Here is a 25806-nt window from a genome sequence, read left to right on the forward strand (position 1 = left end):
AACCAGGTCAAATTACGATCGTTTAATCGGGTGCGACCAAAAGCCCAGTTTAAAGTCAGTATCGGGTAGATTTCCTCCGAGCCACAAACTCAAACCCCTATATAAGGGTGATTTAACCTCATTTACACCCTTTTCACTCTCTCTACTCTCTTTCTACAAGTTGCTTTCGATCCAAAAACACCCATTTCGAGCTCCAAAATCGTAGGTAATCTATCCTAACTTGTTGTGTAGCTTATTTAACATGAAAATTCGTGTTTAAGACATCCAATAGGGGCCAAATCATGTGTTTACAGCCCAAGAACACTCTTGGACCGTAAACACCCATAAGTGGAGTTTTGAAGCCCCAAACCCTTCTAAATCACTCCTAAGGCTTAGATATGACTTGTGGACTTACACATACGAGCTTAGAACACCAAAACCTTGCATTTTGAGGAGTAAACATGAGTTGATGGCCCAAGAACACTCTTGGACCGTAAACCCCTCTTCATGGGTCATGAACACCTTTTAAGGTGTTAAACTTGCCCTTAAACACCTCCTATGGCCTTGGAAAATGTCTAGAATCAACCACAATTGAAGTAGGGCCTTAAAACATCAAAGAAACCAAGGACCTAGGAGTTTACGGCCATAAACCCCCCAAGAATTGGTCCATGGGCCGTAAACTTCCATAATGAGGCCAAATGATGCCCTAATCTCCCCATATGGCTTGGAATAATGCATAGGATCTCATATTCTTGCATTTAAGACCTAAATTCATGAAGGGAACGACCAAGTGAGAGTTTACGGCCGTAAACTCTATGTCTACAGCCGTGAAATCCCTTAAATGGTCTATTTGGAGCCTTAAACCCTTCTTAAGCCCTAAAAGTGAACCTAGCCTAACTCTACAAGTGATATAAGACCTTTTAGCACCCAAAAGCACACCACCGATGAGTTGACAGCCGTAAACTCATGGGGATATGGTCTTATGGCCGAAAAATCCATAAAGAGTTTACTCTTGAAGAGTAAACTCCCTAACTAGGTCATACACCCCTTACTTCAACCTTATAGCCTCCTAGTACTTGACCAAAGTTTTTTCCGCACACTAAGATGCTTATACATGTTTAAATAGTATTATAATCACTAATTGTATGTAAACATATGTCATCATATGTTACTAGGTCATTAAGTGTGATCAGGTCTTCACTTGACACCGAGCACTCGACCGACACTTCCATCGGATCCACTAGCCAAAGGTGAGTTCATACCCCTGAATTAACCTTCTAAATGATTTTAACTGCTTTTATAGGGCGGGGGGGGGGGGGGGGGGAATACAAGTTGAACTGTACGGTTATTAGATAAATCTCATGTGATTAATAACTGTATAGCAAACTAGACTTTTGCATGTTAACTATTTTAATCAAATTAAGATTTTCAAATCATGTTTTCAAATCCTGTTAAAGAGTGAAGATCTCGTTTTAGATTATTAAAGGTTATCCAAAGTTTTCCAAAGTATGTTGCTAAAGAGACATTCAGTGTAATGACTATTTAAAGGTTTTCTTCACTAAAACTATTTTATAAAAACCCTTTTCAAAGCTTGTTTTACAAAAGACATCAATTCGTAAATTTCTTAAGTATTATGTTTTACCAAAGTTTTCTTCTATGATTTTATTTCTTAAATGCATGCCTATATTTGTATAGTTATATAAATAATGTTTAAAGGACTTAGGAAGGCTAGTTTGCCCTATTTCCTTTTTCTCGTTGGGATGTGGTCTAGTGGGTATCGGATATCCATCCGAAGGTCGTTTAAACATTAATTATATATCATGTATACATATATGGACATAAAAGCTCTCTCTCTCTTAGTCGATTCATCGCCTTGAGTAGTACATGCATTCTATATTATTCATGTTTCTAGAACCTTAGTAACTATTATAGGAATAGTTAGGAGTCTCTATCTCTATCTCTATCTCTATCTCTATCTTTATCTCTATCTCTATCTCCATCTCTATCTCTATCTCTGTCTCTATCTCTATCTCTATCTCTACCTCTCTATCTATATCTCTCTCTTTCCTTAGAATGTGACACACTATTTCCTCTACGACTCTTTATTACGTCAACGCCGTGTAACCAGAGTCTCCGGGAAGGAGAGCGAACATCATGTGTATAGATCTATACGGGACTGACACTCCCACACCCAGACTACTAGCTACAGTCTGCGCCGGTAAGGCCCATGGGTGACATAATGCTACTACCTCTACGCGTGACCTGGAGGGTCATCGAATACTCTATCGTCGATCAGCATGGTTACATTCGAGTTCACATTCACCCTTTTGTTATAGATTTTGCAAGCTGTATCGTTCCCTCGATACTGTCTGGATTTTGTGCTTTCTGTTATTAGACTGAGCCAAGTGTATCAGTTATTCGATACTCTCCTGGAGTCTATGTCTTCATTTGCTTTTAGTCAACAGTATTACTACTGAAGTATATGATACTTTCCCCTAATATTTTTACTTGTGCTTTTTCCTATTTTTCCTTTAAAGTCAATAATGTATTTTAGTAAGGATAGTATTTTGGGTAAAATTTCACTTTAAAACATAAACCTGTCAGGTCTTGGTAGAAGACTTCTTTTATTTAGAAAATATAAGATTTTCTGGAAAGGACACTAATACACCGTAGATTCTAAACTACTATCTTTCATAAAGTTAATTTAAATAAAAATGTGTATTTATACAAATGACACTAAATACTTATGAACTCACCAGCATTATAAAAATGTTGATACTCGCTTTCAAAATAACTTGTGTTCTCAGGTCATCGATAGACAGGTACATCCCGAGAGCAATTGCAGAGACAGCTTAGTACCGAGTTGCATCTATATTATTTCTTGTATTACTTTGATGTTGCTATGAAATGTAAAGTATGTGAAACTATTACTATTAATGCAATGGTTGTTGTACTTTGATTACTATACTACATATGTTGTGATACTTGACATGACGTCATCCACCCCAGAACGTTTCCGCCGTTCCGGTTTTGGGGTGTGACAGCAGACGCCCTAAGAAAACTAGCTTCGACATGCTTCGACCACTTGTCAAAGAAGGTTCTAGTCGAAATACTCAAGGAAAGAAGTATAAAGGAACAATAGATAAACACACTCACGATAGTGGGACCCATGTGGATGACACGGCTAATAGACTACTTGCAACAAGCATCCTTCCTGATAGCTATGATGAGGCCAGAAGAATACGCATAAAGGCACCTTCGTACACACTAATCAACGGGAAGCTGTATCAGAAGGGGTTCACCAATCCATGTCTAAGATGCATAGATGAAACCAAAGGGAAAGAGGCATTGTAGGAAGCACACATAGGCCAAGTAGGCGCACATGAGGGGGCGCGAGCCTTAACAGGGAAGGTGCTTCGGATGGGGATATATTGGCCCACCATGCACCAAGACGCAACAGAGCTAAAAAGAGCATGTAGGGAATGCCAAGCGTTTTCCCCGGTCCAAGAAAATCCACCCGCGCCTTTATCCAATATATCCAGCCCATGGCCATTCTATCAATGGGGAATAGACATTGTGCGACCGTTACCAGAAGCACCAAGGAGATTAAAATACATGGTCGTGGCGGTGGATTATTTTACAAAGAGGATTGAAGTGGAGCCGTTGGCATGCATAACAGGAAGGCACATGATTAAGTTTATCTGGAAAAACATCATGACTAGGTTCGGCACGCCTAAAATACTGATAAGTGACAACATGCTCCAATTTGCTGAAAACCCGTTCAAAGAGTGGTGTTCTAGCAAGGGGATCAATTAGCGATTCACATCAGTGGCGCATGGAGCGGAGGAAATGCTTCCAGCAGAGGTGATAGGCACGTTAAGGACACGCCACACTGACGAAGAGGCCAACTCTCAAGACCTGAGGCTGAATCTAGATACCCTTGAGGAGAGGCGAGAGAAGGCAAGCATACGCCAGGCAGCATACAAACATGCGATAGAAAGATATTACAAGCAAAGAGTCAGGGAAAAAGCTTTCAGAGTGGGAGAATATGTGCTAAGAAAAAACGAGGCAAGTCGGGCTCGGCCTCAGGGTAAGCTGGGAACTGTATGGGAAGGCTTATATAGAGTTGTCATAGCAAACCAGAATGGGGAGTACGCCTTGGAAACGATGGAAGGAAGACAGATACCAAGAACGTGGAATGCAAAGAATTTGAGGAAATTCTACTTTTAAAAGAAAGCTCCCATGAGAGGGTGACAAAGCCAGGTTATTTCTCTAAGCGAGTGTCAGTGGATGGATCAAGCGCAAAAACGTAAGAGACCAAGATCGAGACTTAAGTGTTTAAGCACCTTACAAAAGATAGGTTCTGTTACTCGACGTCTTTAAAGCCTTGTACTTAGTGTGCAAATTTAATCAATCAAAATGATGAAACATGTATTTAGTGTACTGAACTCTTAATTTTATGATTGAGGCACGCAATGCTCAGTGCATTAAGTCCTAAATTCTGGCGGATTAAATTATAATGCTTAGTTCATTCAGTATTAATAATTAGTGTATTAACTACCCCATGTATTAAATTCTAGTGCATTCATCCTTAAGACTTAGTGTATTAAACCTTATGATCAATACATACGAGGCTCAGCACATCAGCTTATGTGGATGCTTAGTGCGTCGAGCCATCAATGCATAACCCTTACACTCAGCATAAGGTCGAACGCTTAGAGCGTGGTCCTGTGACATTAATCAATCTAGCAACTAACAACATATAGAGTAATGAACACATAACAACCGCATATCATAAACCATCAAAAGTTAAATAGGAATAACATTATCAACAACGTAAAAAACAACCACACATGGAAGTCCATGACATAAACATCAAACAAAGCAGCAAACACACACAAGTTTTCATGCCCTATAGGGGTAGCATACAGAATCTACACACCTCCAATCACATCATCACCACCACCATTTCCATCACCATCTCCCTCAACATTAACATTACCACCTCCAAGCCCAACAACATCTCCCATGCCTCCAGTACTCTCAGAGACAATATCCTCAATACAACCTTGCTTACGAACAATAGTTATGGCATCCCTATAACCCTCATCACCCAAACAAGCATCGGCATCCAAATGACTTCCTGCACCAGCTCCACCACCACTTTCAATAAAAACATCCTCGTCACCAACAATAGTGTTGTTACCATGATCGACCCCTTCATTACCACCCGCCACATCTTTAGGAGTACCATCAGAACCATATAAAAGCGCAAAGATCACGACCCCCTGCATATCCAATTCACCTAATCCCAACAATGAAGCATGATCCATACTAGGAAATGCTAAGAGAGCCTCATTGACACTAGTAACAGAGCCAGAAGCGGGGGCATCGACAAGACCTCGGTGATCAGCATCATCCAGAGCCTTACGTACAGACTCCACTCCGGCAACAAAGGCGGCGTGATGAATGAGGCTCACCACCCCCGTAAACTCCGGATGCTTGATCAACTTATCCATGACTCGTACAAGCCCCATTCGTTATAGCCAATTTAGATCAAGCTGCACGACGTTCACATTTGACTGCAAATCAGTATGTAACGCCGTAAAAATTTGAACAATTTTTCACTTTTGAAAAAACCATGAAATATAGTTTGCATTCATAAATAAAAACATTGTATCAGTACAAAACCCTAAGATCAAAATAATTAAACTCCAGTGTTCGTGTGTACGAGTCATGCCGGCGCCTTCCCGCGATCATCGCTAGTACCTGAAACACATAACGCATAACACTGTAAGCATAAATGCTTAGTGAGTTCCCCAAAATACCACATATATCACACACACCTTTCCAGGCCATAGGACCTTCCGATCCCAGTGTCTCAGGGGATTTCCATCCTAGACTCGGTTGACCTTTCGGTTCGTATCATCTTGACATTCTGGCCCACATCATGCTCACATCACATAACATATCACATATAACTTACATCGCATATACATCATACAAATAAGACCCTTAGGTCACATACAATTACCCCATCGGGTAAGGCATAGTGAGAAGACTCACCTCAGACGTCTCGTAAATCTCTGACTCGGTATAAGTATTATCTAGCCTCCGCCTATTCATACAAAGTAAATACCCTCATAAACATAACACTCGAGGCTAGAATCGACCCTCTATTGTCATCCTCAGAAGGGTAAAAGACTATTTTACCCCCCTCTTGACTCAAGGACCCATTGTTGACCAAACCCTAATAGTCAACAAAAGTCAACGGTCAACTTTGACCCAACTCGCCGAGTGCACTCTGGTGACTTGGCGAGTACACACATGTCCACTAACTCTCTGTCCCGCTTGGTACGTCGAGTCCTATCCTATGCTCGACGAGTCACACCTGGCATGAATCGTGGGGCTACCCTGACTCAACTCGCCGAGTCTCAAAAACAGCTCAGCGAGTACCGCCTTGAACTCTAATCTTTTAACCCCCTTCTGACTCACTGAGTTATCCCTAACTCAGCAAGTCTATTTACTGAGTGATCTGCGTGGACCTTAACCCTACTCACCGAGTCCCAAGAACAACTCGACGAGTTCATGCCATGCACAAACTCTATTGATCTCCTGTGGTCAGATCTGTGCCCCTAATCCATAGATCTGGCCTTCCCAAGCATAAATGTCATGTAAAGTCTGAATCTTGATGCTTATAACTCAACCAATAAGCATCAAATGATGATTTTGTCCCAAATACCTTAACCCAAGGTCATGACCTCCATTTTTCTCCATAAATCTTGAAGAATAAGGCTCTCTGGACCTCTATGGGTCCAGGTACAAAGCCTCATCTACAGAAGGGACTATTTGGACCCCAAATCAACTTAGTCAAGGGTACAAGAAACCCTAAAACCACATATCCTTCCCAAAACAGAAGAAGAGTCGAAATAATACCACAAATGAATGATCTTAGTTTTTAGTCCTTAGAATAGCAACCTCCTTTGCTTTCCCTTGGCTAGAACCTCCTTCTTCTTACTAAATGACACCACAAAGACCAACAATGGTCACTCCTTGCTTCTCAAATGATCTGAGACTCTCTCTCTGGGGGTAGTAGCCACAATGGACGACCATAAGGGCCTTTAAATAGGTCCCAAGCCCTGGAAATCAGGGCTTCACTAAACAGCGTGGACTCGCCGAGTCCAGGAATGGACTCGCCTAGTCCGGTCATGAAATAGAATGAACAATCGCGTCCCTACTCGGCGAGTCTTGGCGCCAACTCGCCGAGTTCCTCCACAACTCCAAAAATTAAATGAATAATAATATACCTGGGAATCCGGATGTTACACATTCAAGACTTTCAACTTGAATCATTAAATGCTCGTTAAACTGAGAGAGAGAATCAACTTTTGCTTCCAAAATAGACCTGATCTCTTCCATGTCAGCTTTCTCAGAGGCAAGAAGCTGGTACTTCCGCTCCGAACATTGAAGATCATTGTTAAGTTCTGAAATACGATGCTCCAACTCAGTAACACGAGCCCCACAACTGTCGTGTGCCGTTTCCACCTCGTTGAACATCTGAATACACCGTGCTTCGGCAACAAGATAAAATATGGACTATGCAGCAGCTTAGGTCCTGTTATGGGAAAGGGTAGGACTACCCATAGCCTCCATATTAGCAACGATGATCGGAGGAAAGGCATGCCGGGCAAACTCCAAAGCGTTAGCACCAACAGAAAGACAAGACTCATTGTGAAGATTCCAAGAAGAGATAAAAGGAGAAGGCCCTTAAGGCTCCCCACCCAAGTCCTTGAGGGGATAAACATGAGTTGGATCTGGATCACGAAGGTCCTTTGAAGGGGAAGGATTGACAGAAGAAGAAGGAATGACTTGAGCAGGAACAATGGGTTGTTTATCCGCCCACCAATCCCTTCAGACTATGGAGTGTCATCATCAGGGATTACAACAACGGCCGCCGGTGACGAATAAATTGAACTCAAAAGGCGCGAAAAGCTACACCGAGTCTGAACTCACTTGGCAGCATTGGGCGCACCGACAACCGACTCCCCCATGGCCAGAATGGCCTTCCGCTTGGCTTGCATCCGCCAAGCATCAACGATAACATCATCCTTGCTATCCTCATCACCCTCGGAGGAAGTATTGTGAGCACCACCCAAAGGCATGACGGAGGAAAGAGGACGAATTGCAAGGGGGTTCACTTTGGCAAATGACAGATTTTCGCTCATCGATGGAGGAATAGGCGTAGCAGCAGTCAAAGCAAGCTGATCTAAGTGGCGGGGAGGAGGGAGACGATCAACCAGATCCACTTCTTGATGCTCCATTTTACCCTTGTAGCGTTTCCGGAGCACCTCATCCATAGACAAAGGAGACTCGTTGCCTGGAAATATCAAGACATCAAAGAAAGAGTCAGGAGGGGAAGACCTCCAAATATTAAAACCCTAGAACAGATAAAAAAAAAAGGAAAACATAGGTATGTACCACCAACGACGAGGAAGAAAACTGCCATTTTACCCCGACGCCTCCAAGACGGGCTCATTCCTACACTGGTGAGAAGGGCCTCAGAATAATCCTCGGGAGATACCTAGACATTTTTAAGAAAACCGGCCACACCCTGGTTATGGGGAAAGAGTTTGGGGGTAGTATCAGCAAAAGTATTAGCAAAGTAGTGTCTGTTACCCACCAAACCCTGATTAACCCAAAACCACTTGTCTTGCCAGTTTTTGGGCATCTGGCCGTCAGGCACTAGAGTATATCCTCCCCGACGAACGGAAAACATGTATTTATCAACAGAGCAACAAAAGTGGAAGAAGTACTTAAACACGAAGTAATCAGGAAGATACCCGTTAGCCCGATAGATCATTTCAAAAGCAACAACCTTATTCACAGCATTTGGTGTTAGCATTTGAACGCTGCAACCGTCCCTTTGAAGTACCTCCTCATTGAAATTAGTTAAAGGGAGACGAAGGCCAACATCTAGGGTTTTTTGGTAGATGCCGAGTTTTCTGGGAGGGGAGAGAGGATAGAAGAACCTGGTGAAGGAAACTCCACACCATCGAGAGAAGTGAGACCATAAGTGGTTTCAAGATACGAGTACTCAGAAGCAGAGTGCACAATGCCTGGGGGACTCGCCGTGGAAGGAAAGAAAAGAAAATGGAGTTGAAGAAGAAGAAGAATAGAAAGGAAAAAGAAACGTAGATAAGAAGATATGATGAACACTCTTATAAGAAAACAGAAAGGGCGGGATGTTCAAAATGTCTGACATGATGACGTAACTGTTGGCCATCATGAGCGGTCACGTTACCATTAAAATCGGAATGGAAAGCGAATGAGGAAACAAAAAGCGTAAGGCTATCAAGCCTAGAATGCCATATCTAGTAGTACAACGCTACGACTACTAGATTGGGGGACTTGATGACGTGTGTAAGCCGGCATGGAAGAGTCACGCCAGACCGAGAAACCTGGCACCCTGGTCGAGCCAAGAGAAGCGGGCTCAGATGTCACACCCCAAAACTGAGAACGGCAGAAACGTTCTGGGGCGAAGGACATCATGTATAGTATCACAACACAATATAATAGTAAACAAGCAAACAACATCATCGATTGCATTAAATATATAATTTTAATACAAGTGTGTTCTGTAGTATATAAGACACCAAAACCTAAATCAAAATATAAGATGAGTCTTGAATGCACTCAATCTTCTCAAAAGCTGGCATCGGTACCCGTCTACCGATGACCTGAGAATACAAGTTATTTTGAAAGAGTTTATCAGCATTAAAGCTGGTGAGTTCATAAGTATTTAGTGTCCATGTTTGTATCAAAATGTTTGAACCATTGTTTAAAGTCCGAGTTTGTAAACATTTGTAGTAAAAGTATGTGAATGTTTGTAAGTGTTTGTAAAAGTTTGTAACTCCTAGAAAATCCTATATTTTCTATTAAAAGTAGCCTTCTACCAAGGCACGACTATTTTGTATGTTTGTTTCTTGTAAAAGTGTGTAAATTTCCCAAATATAACTATCATTATCAAAATATAGTTTATTCATTAATGTTTAAATGAAATGATCACCAAATAAATGTAAAGGGTAAATTATTGTAGTATTGTAGTGTTGTATTATAGGAACTACTGTTGTCCTAATTAACTACCTTAAACCAAATTTATATCAAGGTATTATGTGATTAATTGTACCATACTATCGACTGGAAAAACACGACAATGTAAGTCGTCAAAAGGTATGACATTTGGCACTCGAAGACCTACAGGTCCCGATGTAGCTAGCAGCAAGGTGTAGGATAGTCAATATAGTATAGATCTATACGTAAACTCACGCTCTCCCTCCAAGAGATTCTGGTTGCAACTCGGGCCATGACAATGAAGGCATGCTCCGATACAGTGGATCACACTTATGTTAAAGTATACTAGTATATGTTCTCATCATAGTATCGTTGTATAAGTTCTCATTCTAGTATAGTTGTATATGTTCTCATATTAGTATAGTTGTATATGTTCTCATCCTAGTATAGTTGTATATGCTCTCATCATAGTATAGTTGTATATGTTCTTATAGTAATAAGTAATGACTCATGAATGAACTGACTCTTGTATGCTTCATTAAACTAGAAGTAGTAAGTAGTATAACTCTAAACTATACCTATTATAGTTTATTAGTAAACTTGTTTGTATGATTGAATGTACTGAACTGAGATAAAGTCTTTATATCTATAAATATATACATAATATATAACTAAGCGTTCAACAACACTCGGACAAACAACAGGGTACTTTAAGACCATAACCAAACAAGGACAGGAAGTAAAGTGGGTTATCTCTCCTAAGTCCTTCAAACCTTATTTATATAACTATATATGTAATAGACATGGTTTTAACAATATATAAGTTTGAAAACTATACAATAAAGGTTTAGTATATAAAAGTGAATTTGATAAAGAGTTTGATATGTAAAATAGTTTGATAAACAGTTTGAAGTCATTTGTTTGGTAAAACAGTTTAAAGTATGAAAAATCCATTTGTATGCTAGTTATTAATCACATGTGATTGATCTAATAACTAACATGGTTCAACTTGTATTCCCCCCATAAAGCATTTAAAAACATTAAAAGCATTTCAAAGGTTCATTAAGGGGTATGAACTCACCTGTAGTGAGTGGTTTGTTCGGAAGTGTCGGACAAGGTGCTAGGTGTCAAGTGAGGACTTGAACATTATCATATAATAAACATATATGTATCTAATTAGTTAATTAACAACTACTTAATCAAGTTAAGATACCATAGGTCACGGAAACACTTTGATTCAAGTGTTATAGTGAAACGACCCAAAAATACAACCCAAAAATTTTGTTTTTCGATATAATCAAAACCATAATTAGAGTGTCATATAATAAAACCATACATGATGTATTCCAACATAATAGAAAACACTGTGCAGAAACTGTATCATACTATGGCAAATCAAAACAAACTAAATCAATCCCAGGCTAAAAGCTAAAGCTGTGGTGTGTGCGATGCCGTCACCCCGAGCTCTTCCCTTTGCTTGCGGATGTACCTGAAACCAAAACTGAAACTGTAAGCACGAAGCTTAGTGAGCTCCCCCAAACTACCACATACCATACAATAACATATAAACACATATTGGGCCTTGCCCACTGCATCGGGCCGAATCCCGGAAACTGCATCGGACCGAAGTCCGGAACTGATTGGGACCTTGTCCCCTGCATCGGACCGAAGTCCGGAACTAACTGCATCGGACCGAAGTCCGGAACTGACTGCATCGGATCGAAGTCCGGAACTGACTGGGACCTTGTCCCCTGCATCGGACCGAAGTCCGGAACTAACTGCATCGGACCGAAGTCCGGAACTGACTGGGACCTTGTCGCCTGCATCGGACCGAAGTCCGAAACTGACTGACTGAACATGGCATAGCATAACACATCAACTAGCATAACGCATATACGACATGCTACGTCGGACCGTGGCCCGGAACACATAATACTTAACACATGAAACATAGCACACAAATCCTGTTCGAACCACGAAGGCATCGATCATACCAACTACTGCATCGGACCTAAATCCGGAAACTACTGCTAACTAAACGGGCCGGCATTGTGGCCTTAGACCTGTTCCTACTGGAAGGAAACTCACCTCGTAAGCTGGCTGCTGAGTGTGTGGCTCGGAAAGCTAACGACGGCTGCTCCTGAATCTCCTCGGCTACAAGTCCATAAACACACTCAATCAAATACTAAACACTGCGCTTGGGGTAAAATGACTCTTTTTACCCTTGGTCAAAGTCAACTCTCCTTTGGGCTGACTCGCCGAGTTGGGCCACCCAACTCACCGAGTCCTACTCTCACTTTTCACTTTTACTCATTGCTACTCGTCGAGTCTGGCATCGACTCGATGAGTACCCTCTTGATCCAAGAACTCAGACAATCTTCATCCGACTCGCTGAGTCGTATGAACAGACTCGATGAGTTGTTCTTGATCCCAAGAAGATTGCCTTGGACTCGCCGAGTTGATGAACAACTCGCCGAGTCCCTCCATCACTGAGTTCACCCTCAACTCGCTGAGTCCACTCTCTAACTCACCTCGTCCACTCGACACTGATAAAACTGAAGAACTCGGGACTCACGACCCAACTCGTCGAGTCGTTCTTCCGACTCGCCGAGTTGCCGCCATGCAACCGATTTTTACTTGATTTTGTTTGAATCCAACACATACAATTGATAGATCTGGGTCCAATAAGCTGATTTACCACGTAAAGTTTCCAACTTTACGTGCACAACCTCATAAATAAGGGAAATAAGGCTAAAAGATGCATAAAATGGGTAGATCTATGGTTATCATGCAATATAACTCCAAAAAGACAGTAGATCTGGGCTCTACAACACCCCAACATTCAGATCCATAGATATAGCGACTTAATAAGACGTTCATGCAAGTGTAAGGCTTGGAACAAGCATCAACTAGCTCTTAGGAGAGCTCTAATGGAAGTTTAAAGCATATAACAAGATGGAACTCCGAAAATACCTCAATTAACTCTGATTTGGCCTTGGATCTTTGCACTACAACACTTCTCCTTGCTTCTTCCTTCTTCTCCTTCTTCACACCTTCACAAAATGGCACCAAAACACATATAAGCTCTTCAAGGGAGGATTAGGGTTCTCTCACTGTGTTCTCAGGGTGAGGGAGGCGAGGATGGGGGCTATAAGGTGGTATAAATAGTGGGCAACCCGGGGATTTTAGGGTTTCACCCAGACAGATGGACTCGCCGAGTCAGGGATATGGACTCGCCGAGTCCCTGGCTTACGCGTGCCCTCAGGCGCGACCCTAGTCGGCGAGTCAGGCTAGAACTCGCCGAGTCCCTCTTGAAAAACTCACTGCAATTACCAATAAATCAACATACCGGGAACGGGTCGTTACAATTCTCCCCCACTTGTCTCAGACTTCGTCCTCGAAGTCTGCTACGACTGGATCTGCAAATAACTCTGGGTAGTGCGCTCTCATTTCCTCTTCAGCCTCCCACGTCCACTCAGACCCCTTCCGGTGCTGCCACTGCACCTTTACTAGCTGAATTACCTTGTTCCTCAAGGTCTTGGTCTTCCGTTCCAGAATCGCGACCGGTCTCTCGATATAATTCAGGCCGCTGTCAACCTGGATGTCCTCTAAGGGAACGACTGCTGTCTCATCCACCAAACACTTCCTTAACTGCGACACGTGGAAGGTGTTGTGTATCTGACTAAGCTCATCAGGGAGATCTAACCGATAAGCAACCCGACCCACCCGGGCCAAAACCCTGAAAGGACCAATAAATCTGGGGCCCAATTTGCCCCTCTTCCGGAACCTAATGACACCTTTCCAAGGTGAGACTTTCAGAAGAACCATGTCGCCCACCTGGAACTCCAAGTCCGAACGCCTCCTGTCGGCGTAGCTCTTCTGCCGACTCTGCGCAGTCTGCAGCCTACTACGGACCTGCTGGATCAACTCAGTCGTCTTGAGCACCACTTCGGTGCTCCCGATGACTCGCTGACCGACCTCGCCCCAACAAATCGGGGTCCTGCACTTCCTGCCATATAACATCTCAAAAGGAGGTCGATCAATGCTCGCATGATAACTGTTGTTATACGAGAATTCCGCTAACGGAAGATACGTATCCCAACTGCCCCCAAAATCTAGAACACATGCCCTAAGCATGTCCTCAAGAGTCTGAATCGTCCTCTCGCTCTGCCCGTCAGTCTGAGGGTGAAGCTACTCGGCCCACTATCCTCTCACACTTCTGCCTCTCCTCCTTGAGGCCCTCCATCTGAGCCTCCTTGATCCGCTCCAACAACGGAGTGATCACTGTCATCCTCATACACAGATCTCTGATAGGGGCCGTCGACACCTTGCGGCTCAGGGCGTCGGCCACCACATTGGCCTTCCCTGGATGATAAAGGATCTCACAGTCATAGTCCTTCAGCACGTCTAACCATCTCCTCTGCCTCATGTTCAAACTCGGCTGATCCATAAGATATCTCAAACTCTTGTGATCCGTGTATATAGTACAGCGGACCCTATAAAGGTAATGTCTCAAAATCTTGAGGGCAAACACAACTGCCCCCAGCTCCAAATCGTGGGTAGGATAATTAGCCTCGTGAGGCTTCAACTGTCTCGAGGCATAAGCTACCACATGGCCTCGCTGCATCAATACTGCTCCCATACCTGTGATCGATGCATCACAATAGACTACGAAATCCTCTACTCCTTCTGGCAAGGTAAGGATCGGAGCCTCGCACAATCTCTGCCTGAGAGTCTCGAACGCCGCCTGCTGCTCAGGCCCCCAACGAAAAACCACCGACTTCTTGGTTAGTCGGGTGAGCGGCACTGCTATCTTGGAGAAGTCCTGAATAAATCTCCGATAATACCCTGCCAACCCCAGGAAGCTCCGAATCTCAGATGGAGACCTCGGGACCTCCCACTGCATCACGGCCTCAATTTTGGCTGGATCTACCAAAATACCCTTCTGGTTGACGAGATGACCAAGAAACTGCACCTCGCGCAACCAGAACTCACACTTGGAGAACTTTGCGAAAAGTCTCTCCCTCCTCAAAGTCTCCAACACCTCCTGCAGGTGCTCCTCGTGCTGCCCCTGTGTCTTGGAATACACCAAGATGTCATCTATAAACACTATCACCGACCGACCCAGCATCGGTCTGCACACGCGGTTCATGAGATCCATGAACGCGGCTGGGGCATTGGTGATCCCAAATGGCATCACCACGAACTCATAATGGCCATACCGGGTCCTGAAAGTAGTCTTCTGTGCATCCTCATCTCTAACCCTCATCTGATGATAACCGGAGCGTAGATCGATCTTGGAGAACCAGGACGCTCCCTGAAGCTGATCAAACAAGTCATCTATCCTCGGAAGTGGGTAACGGTTCTTCACCGTTACTTTGTTCAACTCCCGATAATCAATGCACATACGATGCGACCCATCCTTCTTCCTCACAAATAAGATCGCGCTCCCCAAGGCGAACTGCTCGGCCGAATGAAACCCTTGTCTAACAGCTCCTGAAGCTGTGTAGACAACTCCTGCATCTCAGGGGGAGCAAGTCGATACGGTGCTTTGGCTATTGGAGCCGCACCAGGAACTAGGTCGATCCTGAACTCAACCTGCCTCTCTGGAGGTATCCCCGGAAAATCCTCGGGAAACACATCCGGGTAGTCAAGAACAATAGGAACATCATCAATCGTCGTCTTGCCCTTCTCCCGGGCATCCAAGACGTAAGCTACAAAACCGGCGCAACCCTGCTGAACATAGCGCTTCGCCCTTGCGGCGGAACAAAAGATCGGTCCTCGCTGGGGCCTCTCGCCCTGAATCACTATCTCTCCCCCACTGGGAGTGCGAACCCTCACTAGCTGAAGCTCACAATCAATCACCGCCCCATTGGGGCTCAACCAATCCATGCCCACAATAACTTTATTCCCACGCAGGGGAATAGGGACCAAGTCCACTGAAAACTGCTCATCAAATATCTGAAGGGAACACCCTCTATGTACTCTGCCGACCCTCACGGTCCTATCATCTGCTATCTCAACCTCTAGTGGACAATCCAGCTCCCCTGGAGCTCTGCTAAATCTCTTGCTAAGCGCAAGCGATACAAATGATCGGGTAGCCCCCGAATCGAACAATACCAAAGCAGGGATTCCGTTCACCGAGAACGACCCTAAATAAAACATATCATCAAGTAATATTCAAACGATATTATAACAATTAAGAGATGAAGGAAAGATTCATACCCGTCACCACATCAGGAGTCGCTCGCGCCTCCTCTGCTGTCATCTGAAATGCCTTGCTCTTCGCCACTGGCGCATCAGCTCGGCCCTGCCGGCCATCCGTAATCCTCAAGGTGGCAGGGGCAGGTGCAACCACCTTCCCTGCTGCAGCTAAACTGGGACACTGGGACCTTTTATGTCCCCTCTGATTGCACTGAAAGCAAATCAGATCTGATGCTGTAACCGTAGTAGCAGGGGCCGTACAATCCCTACTCAAATGCCCAGTCCGACCGCACTTGTAGCAGCCGGAACTCCCTGCCTTGCACGCCCCCTCGTGCAATCTCCCACACTTTCCACACCGACCGTGGCTCTGCTGACCCCTAGACCTGTGATCTGAAACCTTGGGCTTTTTGCCCACACTGCCTGAACCCGAAACCGCCTCCGGTTTCCTCTTCTTTTCCATCTCGAGATCAATCTCTCTCTCTCTAGCTCTGGCAATCATGTCGTCCAGCGTTTTACAACTGGACCGGCTCACAAACATGCGGATGTCACTCCGCAACATCTCATGATAACGGGCCTTCTTCATTTCCTCATCGGCTGCATACTGAGGAACAAGAAGGGCCCTCTCCCTGAACTTGGCGGTGATCTCCGCCACTGTCTCTGTAGTCTGGGTAAGGTCCTGAAACTCCCTAGCTAACTGCTGCACCTCAATGACTGGTGCAAACTCCGCCCTGAACCTGGTAGAGAAATCAGCCCAGGTCATGGCATCCAATGCCGCATCATCCCCGATGGCATGTCCGACCTCCTCCCACCAATCCCGTGCCCTGTCCTTCAGAAGACAGGACGCCAATCTGACCTTGTCCCCCTCGGGACACCTGCTAGTGCGGAAAGCGTTGGCCACATCCGCCAACCATCTAGTACTCGATATGGGGTCCCGCGCCCCATGATAGTCTGGAGCCCCGCATGCCCTGAACTCCCTGAACGTAAGTGTGCGTGACCCCATCACGGCCGCCATCTCAGCACGGAAAGTACTCAATCTCTCATCCATCAGCTCTAAAATACCCTCCTTGATCGAACCGAAGATCACAAGAGTCTGCTCTAGTATGATGCGGGTAACCTCAGAAGAAAGGAACTCCCTAGTCTGCTCATCCATCTGCCCGGCCTCCGGGCCTGATCCCGATCCTGATCCCCCTCCGGCATCTGAACTGCCGGCTGCTGGCCTCGGACGCAAAACTACCATTCTGAAACATATCATAACAACATCAGAACACTGAAATATCTCAAGGGATCATGATACTACTACTAGCTTCCTGGTCTTGCCTTGGCCTTCCTTGATTCGAGTACGGATCCTCTGCTTTCAGTAGTATGGGCCCCTACTACCTTCCACATCTATCCGTACTTTCCTCAAGAATTGCCTTGACTCCACCAAGTCACTTCTACTACTGCCATTCTCTGCTACTCTCATCCTAGGCTTGCCCTAGGGAAACTTCAAGCTCAACGCGACTGGTCCTCAGCTGCTGTAGGTCTCCTCATAATGCTAGTTAGCCACCACCTAAACACCATCACATGTGATGAGGATCAGATAATCCTTCAAGTAAAAGATCCGTCCCTACAATGGTTGGACTCAAACAAGAGCTGCGCAATAGGGCCAGTTCAAGCACTCTGGGATTATTCAAACCTGATCACATGTGGTGTGACGTGTTCACCTAATGGCTAACTCCCACTACTCAGAACCCCACCAAGCACGAAGCAAGCAGCATTCGGACAAGGGAAACAGACTCAGGCAAAACTATTCTTATAACAAGAAACTGCACTAGCATAGGATGCTAAGCTCATACTATCAGGCATAACCTAAATAGGCTATCCTACTGCTGTCTACTCAATTCTAGCATGCAATACTCATAAAGCTGTAACACATAAGCAGACACATAAGGCATTCTCCTAGATCCTTAGCCCTATACTAGCATGCTGTTCTACTGAAACTAAAACTGAACAAATAACTTGTATGGGTAATTTGGGAGTACTTACTTGAGCTCGGCTGACCGCATGCACACACCTCTATCTTGTTAAAAAAACAATTCATTCTTTCTAAGTGCTTTCAAAATTCTTTTTGTAAAACATTTTTATTTTACTAAAATCTTTTATTTCCCTTAGTTTGAGTTCAGATACACCCGGAAGTGTATCCGAATCCCTCAAACCAGGGCTCTGATACCAACTTGAAACGACCCAAAAATACAACCCAAAAATTTTGTTTTTCGATATAATCAAAACCATAATCAGAGTGTCATATAATAAAACCATACGTGATGTATTCCAACATAATAGAAAACACTGTGCGGAAACTGTATCATACTACGGCAAATCAAAACAAACTAAATCAATCCCAGGCTAAAAGCTAAAGCTGTGGTGTGTGCGATGTCGTCACCCCGAGCTCTTCCCTTTGCTTGCGGATGTACCTGAAACCAAAACTGAAACTGTAAGCACGAAGCTTAGTGAGCTCCCCCAAACTACCACATACCATACAATAACATATAAACACATATTGGGCCTTGCCCACTGCATCGGGCCGAATCCTGGAAACTGCATCGGACCGAAGTCCGGAACTGATTGGGACCTTGTCCCCTGCATCGGACCGAAGCCCGGAACTAACTGCATCGGACCGAAGTCCGGAACTGACTGCATCGGACCGAAGTCCAGAACTGACTGCATCGGACCGAAGTCCGGAACTGACTGCATCGGACCGAAGTCCGGAACTGACTGGGACCTTGTCCCCTGCATCGGACCGAAGTCCGGAACTAACTGCATCAGACCGAAGTCCGGAACTGACTGGGACCTTGTCCCCTGCATCGGACCGAAGTCCGGAACTGACTGACTGAACATGGCATAGCATAACACATCAACTAGCATAACACATATACGACATGCTACGTCGGGCCGTGGCCCGGAACACATAATACTTAACACATGAAACATAGCACACAAATCCTGTTCGAACCACGAAGGCATCGATCATACCAACTACTGCATCGGACCTAAATCCGGAAACTACTGCTAACTGAACGGGCCGGCATTGTGGCCTTAGACCCGTTCCTACTGGAAGGAAACTCACCTCGTAAGCTGGCTGCTGAGTGTGTGGCTCGGAAAGCTAACGGCGGCTGCTCCTGAATCTCCTCTGCTACAAGTCCATAAACACACTCAATCAAATACTAAACACTGCGCTTGGGGTAAAATGACTCTTTTTACCCTTGGTCAAAGTCAACTCTCCTTTGGGCTGACTCGCCGAGTTGGGCCACCCAACTCGCCGAGTCCTACTCTCACTTTTCACTTTTACTCACTGCTACTCGTCGAGTCTGGCATCGACTCGACGAGTACCCTCTTGATCCAAGAACTCAGACAATCTTCATCCGGCTCGCCGAGTCGTATGAACAGATTCGACGAGTTGTTCTTGATCCCAAGAAGATTGCCTTGGACTCGCCGAGTTGATGAAGGTTGGCATCCAAGGCTTAGGAAGGGACTAAGGTCCATTTTACCACCTTAAGAGGGGTTTACGGCCCAAGAACATCCTTGGCTATAAACTCCTTTTTTTTAATGATATTTGATGATTTTGAAGTGTTATCAAGTTCATATTAAGCACACAAGAAGCTAGGGAAAGTGTACTTACAAGATAGAAGCTTGATTTGGTGTTTAAGGTCCAAGAACACTAGTGTGTGTGCTTGGTGTTTTGAAGAACACTTGGAGATCTAGCTAACAATCAAATATGAATGGATGAAATGATGTATAACAACTAGATGTTAGGTTATAGCAACAAATCAAGTCGAGAAACACTTACGTTTTTGGAAGATCGGGTGAAGAACAGGATGATACTTGAGAGAGAATGGGGAGTAAACTTGAGGGTGGAAGTGAAAGTGAGGAGTTTGGGGAGTAAACTCATGCCTAAGGCATGAGTTCAAGGCCACTTAAGAGTTTACGACCCAAACTCCAAAAGTTTGGCCATGAACTCTTTATTAGGGTGAATAGGTTGGGTTTGCTACTTCAAGACCTGAGACGGTACTTCCTTTCCTTCATTTGTTTGAAGAATAAACAATAAAGACACTCAAACGGACTTTTAAATTGGCTAACAATTATTAGAAATGTATTTGACTTTTAATTGAAGCGATTGACTTTAGAGTTTGTACGAATGAAAATTTTAGGTTGTCACATCAGCACCCGCTAGCGCCCCTAAGAGCAGGGCTCCCCAGTGAAAGGCTCGTGTCCGCCAGGGACGCTCCCAACATCAAGACAAAGGATATGGTCAAGCGACAAGGCAAAGGATTAGAGCATTACTACCAGAGCCAATGACAGTACTCTGATAGAAAGAGGTGTACAATCCTCCAATCAACGCCTTTGACCTTGTACCCTAAAAGCGATCTTGCCCCATATGGACGAGCACAGTCGCTAGGTATAAAAGGGCGCACTCAAGAGCCCCTAAAGGTAGGAATTCTTCTCAGAGCAATTCTTACCAAAATCACCTCAAACTTTATCTAACTTGACCGTCAGAGCGTTCTTCCGGGAAGGGGCTGATGACTGTTTTCTCTTGTCACCTTGCAGATACCTTCTAGCCCCATACCAAAGATTGTGCAGGAGCTGTGAAGGAAGGTCGCATCATATATATATATATATATATATATATATATATATATAGGTTATTTCATTCAGTTTCAAATACCCTTTGTAACATGTCGAGCAAGGGGTTACATTCATGAATAGTTAATAGCAATACAAAAAGTACATATAAATTATAATAGGTATAATTTATGATTCAAGAACACTAACTCACGAGTCAAGTATACTAGAGTACACTATTTTACAAGAACATGGGTTTATACTATTGTACAAGAACAAGAGTTTGATTCAAAACTAAACATGGGCATACAACTTTCAAGTACATTTAGAGTATACTAAACAAGGATAATACTATGAATCGTTTATTTCAGAATGACTGGGTTTTTATTATACACATAAAATTTATATGCTTTTTTTGAGACGATATGTTCAGGTTGTTTATTCATTTAAACAACATAGTTAAAGTCCTGATATTATAACCAGAATCTCCAATCGGGGAGTAAAACAAGTGTGTATAGATCTATATTGGGATTGACAAGCCCGCACTCAGACTGCTAGCTACAGCTAGGCATACACGCCTATGAGTGACAATTGTTATCAACAATTTAACGCCTTCAAAGCATTTTTTCAGGCCATCTATTCATAGTATGGTTATAATAACTCATTAAAAAGATATTAACGATACGTTAGTGTGTAATTAACAAAACTTGAGTACATTTTCAAAGTACTAGTTTACAAGGATATAATTTGCAGTATTACATTACAGTTTACAGCTGGTGGAGCCAGTTATACTCACTTTTACAGGTTTTACAAAGGAATACAATTACAAAACATTGGATTACAAATAAAACGGTTTTATGGGATTTTAACTACTTTTCATATATAGTAGAAAATATAGGATTTTCTGGAATAGTTTACATATTCAAAGAACAGAAAACATTCTTTCAAGCATAAATACTTATGCACTCACTCAACTTTATGTTGATACTCTCTTTTCAAATTACTTGTATTTTTCAGGGAATCAATAAGCAGGTACTCCTCGAGCTTTTGAGAAGATGGAGCTATTTTGAGTCATATTTTCTGTCTTTTGCTATAACTATTTTGGTGTCAATATATAGTGATTGAACACATGTAAATTCTTATACTTTTTAAATTCAATGGTTGTTTGTACTTTGATTACTATGATGCATGTGTTGTGATACTATAAATGAAGTCCTCCACCCCCGGACATTTCCGCCATCTGGTTTAGGGGTGTGACACAAAATGGAATTCTTATCATTCAGTTTATGAGATAGTTTGAGTAGGTCTGCGATAGGACCAATTCTATCAAAAAATTTGAAGGTCCTTTGTGTTGCAGGTTTAACTTGCCCTGTTCTGTAAACCATATTATTCCTTTAAAAGGGCGGGAGTTTAAAGTTATACAGTCTCCCACTTGGAAATCGAGAGACGTGTCTTTCTTGTTCTATATAGTTCTTACGACGTTTGTGACCAACCTTTAATTATTCCTAGGTTTATCCAATATTTTCTGTAATCTCTTGGGTGATTCCTGGATCAGTACGCAATATACTACTTTCATGTTCTCTGGTTTGTTTCATATCTTCAACCATTGTTCAACATATTGAGAATTGGCACTTTCTCCTATACAAATCCTTAAAAAGGATGACTTTTATGTCGGTTTGATCACTATTGTTATAGGAAAACTCATTCAAGGATAATGAGTATTCCACACATTTCAAAAGTCTATTATACCATTTCGGAGCATATTTACCAAGGTTTTCTATAATGGTTGTCAATATATTGGGATAGATCTACTATCTTTGTCCAAGATGTTAGTAATTGGAATATCATGTAGTTTTGATGATTTCCTTAAGATAGGTTCTAGTCATCTTTTCTATCTTATTCATTTATTTGTTTATTGAAAAAATGGGCAGACTTAGTCATTCTGTCGACCACTACTTAAATTTTGTTGAAATATGATGTTTTTGCTTACTGAAAAGGATAATGAATCTCTCATTCACGATCATTCAAAAGTTTGTTCTTTCCTTGTCTCTTATTGGGTTCTCAATGGTTAAGGATATGCTGGAGACTCTTGTGATCTATAACGATGACATAGCACTTCGTGTGTAGTTATTTCAGAGCAAGAAATAAAATTTAGATTTTTTTTCACTTGTCATTGGTCTCCACGTTGGGTAGGTTCAGTCGAGCAGTTTTCTCATAGCACAAGATCTCCATATGATGGAAAGATAGCCAAATTCATACTTATGATGATGTAAAAGCTTCAGTTTGGAATGGCGTGAGATTATGGGGATATATTAGTCATTTATGGTAACCTTATTAGATAAAAGAAAAGGATTTTGTACAATGTTTTCATTGAGCAATAATATAATGTGAAACAGATAAACTTTTTTATGTACAAATTGACACTAGAATTTTCGATGGATATACGCACGCGATTGATGTGTAAGCATGATTCGTAATGTGTTAGGATGAAATTTATTAGAATTTTGTGAATAGATATTTTGACAGTTTGCTAGCTATCTCTACTCTAGAGGCTCTTTCAGTCTACTAGATTTGTGATTTAGTGTGTCCAAGTTCAATGTTCATAAAACTCTTATGCATATATGAATCAGAAAGTACTTCATCATATAAGTGGTTAATGAGAACATACATCTATGGTTCTTGGGTTTCATCATTTATTCCGATCACGATTGAGTTAGCTCAAGTTTCACCTCCTGGTTATTAACCTTGGGTAGTTCCTCTTAAAATGCCAGTTTTCACGACATCCGTAACAATATTTTCCTCCGCCAATGTTTTATCTAGTACTTGTACCCTGGTTTTCTTTGGTAGATGTTGGGGTTCTACTAAAGTTGTCAATGTGTCCCTTTTTGTTGCACTTGTTGCAGAAGAAGCAGTCACCTTTGTGATAGCGGTTGCATTGGTTGCATAATGGTTGCTTCCCATTATAACATTTTTGCAGAGGGGTTGGTATGACATGACTTGTCATGGTGTTTTACTTCTTATGATAGGGTTGACTTGAGGTTCTCATGGAACTACCCTCATATTTCCTTTTATTATGTTCAGTTTTGGTGGCATCCTCTTTTTGGCTCATGGTTTCTTGAAAGACTAACGAGTTTGTCAGACTAATGGCCAATTTCTTGGCATGGTTATAGGTGTTAGATAAGAGAGATTTAACCATCTCTTGTATTGGTAGGGTTAGACATTTTATATACCTATTGATCTTCATATCTTCTGGACTTACAAGACTCGGACATAGCATTACGGGAATGTGAAATCGAGATGATTAAGCTAAAATCTTTGTTCCCTTCATGGTTAAGTATTGCAATTCTTTTTTCTGATTGATGTATCTCATCTTAGGGGTAGTGTACTTCTATGAGCATTATCTTTAGTTCTTCCCAAATTATGGCATAGGCAGAGTCAATGCTCACAATCTCCGTATAGTAGTTCCACCATGTATGGGCTGTGTCCATAAAAGTGTACGTGGAAAACTTAACACGATAATTTTTTTCACATGAACTGTCATGGAATATTGATTCCATCTTTTCAATCCAGAGTGCCATTCCTATAACTCCTTCATTGTATTAGAAGTATCTGAGTTTGTAGTTCATGAAGTCTAGGCATGTGCATGCTTATGGAACGTTATTATTACTTTCATGGATGTTGCTTCCAATTCTATCTTGTTAAGAGGCGTTGTTCTTATTGGTTTTGTAAGTGGCTAAAGTGTTATAAATTTTTTGTTCGATCATTAATTTGATTGTAGCTGTGTCAAGTGATTATGTTAGTGATGGATTCTCATTCGTTGATTTCTTGTGAGACATTGTTTCTTCGTATAACAATTGGCTAAATAAAAAACGATTCATGTGCAGTTATCGTTGTGAATATAAGTGATAATACCAAAATCATGTTAAATTTGACATGTGGGACGATTCACAACAGAAAGAAATATATTAATTGACTATCTTAGCTAAAATCCATAATGATCTACGAACGCGCATATTTCGTAAGTATTCATAAGATATCTAATAGGAGTATTTGTGGAGCATCATAGCTTAGTAATTACAAATCAACATTAAACACCAAACTTGATTGGTGTTTATGGGTGCAAGAGTTTTATGAAGATTGGTAGTAGATATTTACCAAATATTTGTAAGGTGTTCACTAATATTTTTGAGAGTTCCTAAGTGTTTTGAACTGTGATCTTCCTTGAGTCCTTTAGAATTTCCAAGCATTTTAGTTTATCATCTACTGAATATAAGTTTAGTTGTGCATCGGTCTAACCAAAACTAAACATAAGTGATCAGTATATGTTCAGTTGTGGTTTGGCACATGTACAATAAAACTTAGATAAAGTATCTGACCAAAAACCGTTTGTTGTATCTTTATTGAGAGTTCATTTTTTATATATAACTCTATACATAAGTTAATAATATTAATTAATTTTTGCTTTTTAAGCACAATGTCTAGAGCATTGCAGGTCTAAAGAGTGAACCTATGTGTTTGATATTGTAGGATAGGGGTATACTTAATCCAATGAGAGTAAGTGCTAAATTATAGCCATACTTTCCTTAGAAAGTACTAGTTTGCTATAGTCATTAGCTCTGATACCAATGTGTCACACCTCGGTCGGCGGCGGAAGCACCGAGGTTGCGACATCTAAAATTGGATCACAATTAACAAACATACATTGAATAACATTACACATCTTCATAGATTTGAATACAAGGATTACATTAATTTTAACTTCGAAATGCAAGTTTACAAAGCTAGTTCAGCAAACGTAATTTAACAAAAACAAAAGACCTGAACGGGTTAGCCAACAACAAAAGACAAGGAAAGATAGGTTATTCCATAACTCACGAGGCTTGAAATCCAACTTCTAATTTCCCGAGAATACATGCTTTTGAAAATACGTCAACAAAAATGATTGGTAAGTTC

This window comes from Lactuca saligna, chromosome 5 (genome assembly GCF_052625555.1).
Source record: "Lactuca saligna cultivar CGN05327 chromosome 5, ASM5262555v1, whole genome shotgun sequence".
Taxonomy (NCBI): Eukaryota; Viridiplantae; Streptophyta; class Magnoliopsida; order Asterales; family Asteraceae; genus Lactuca; species Lactuca saligna.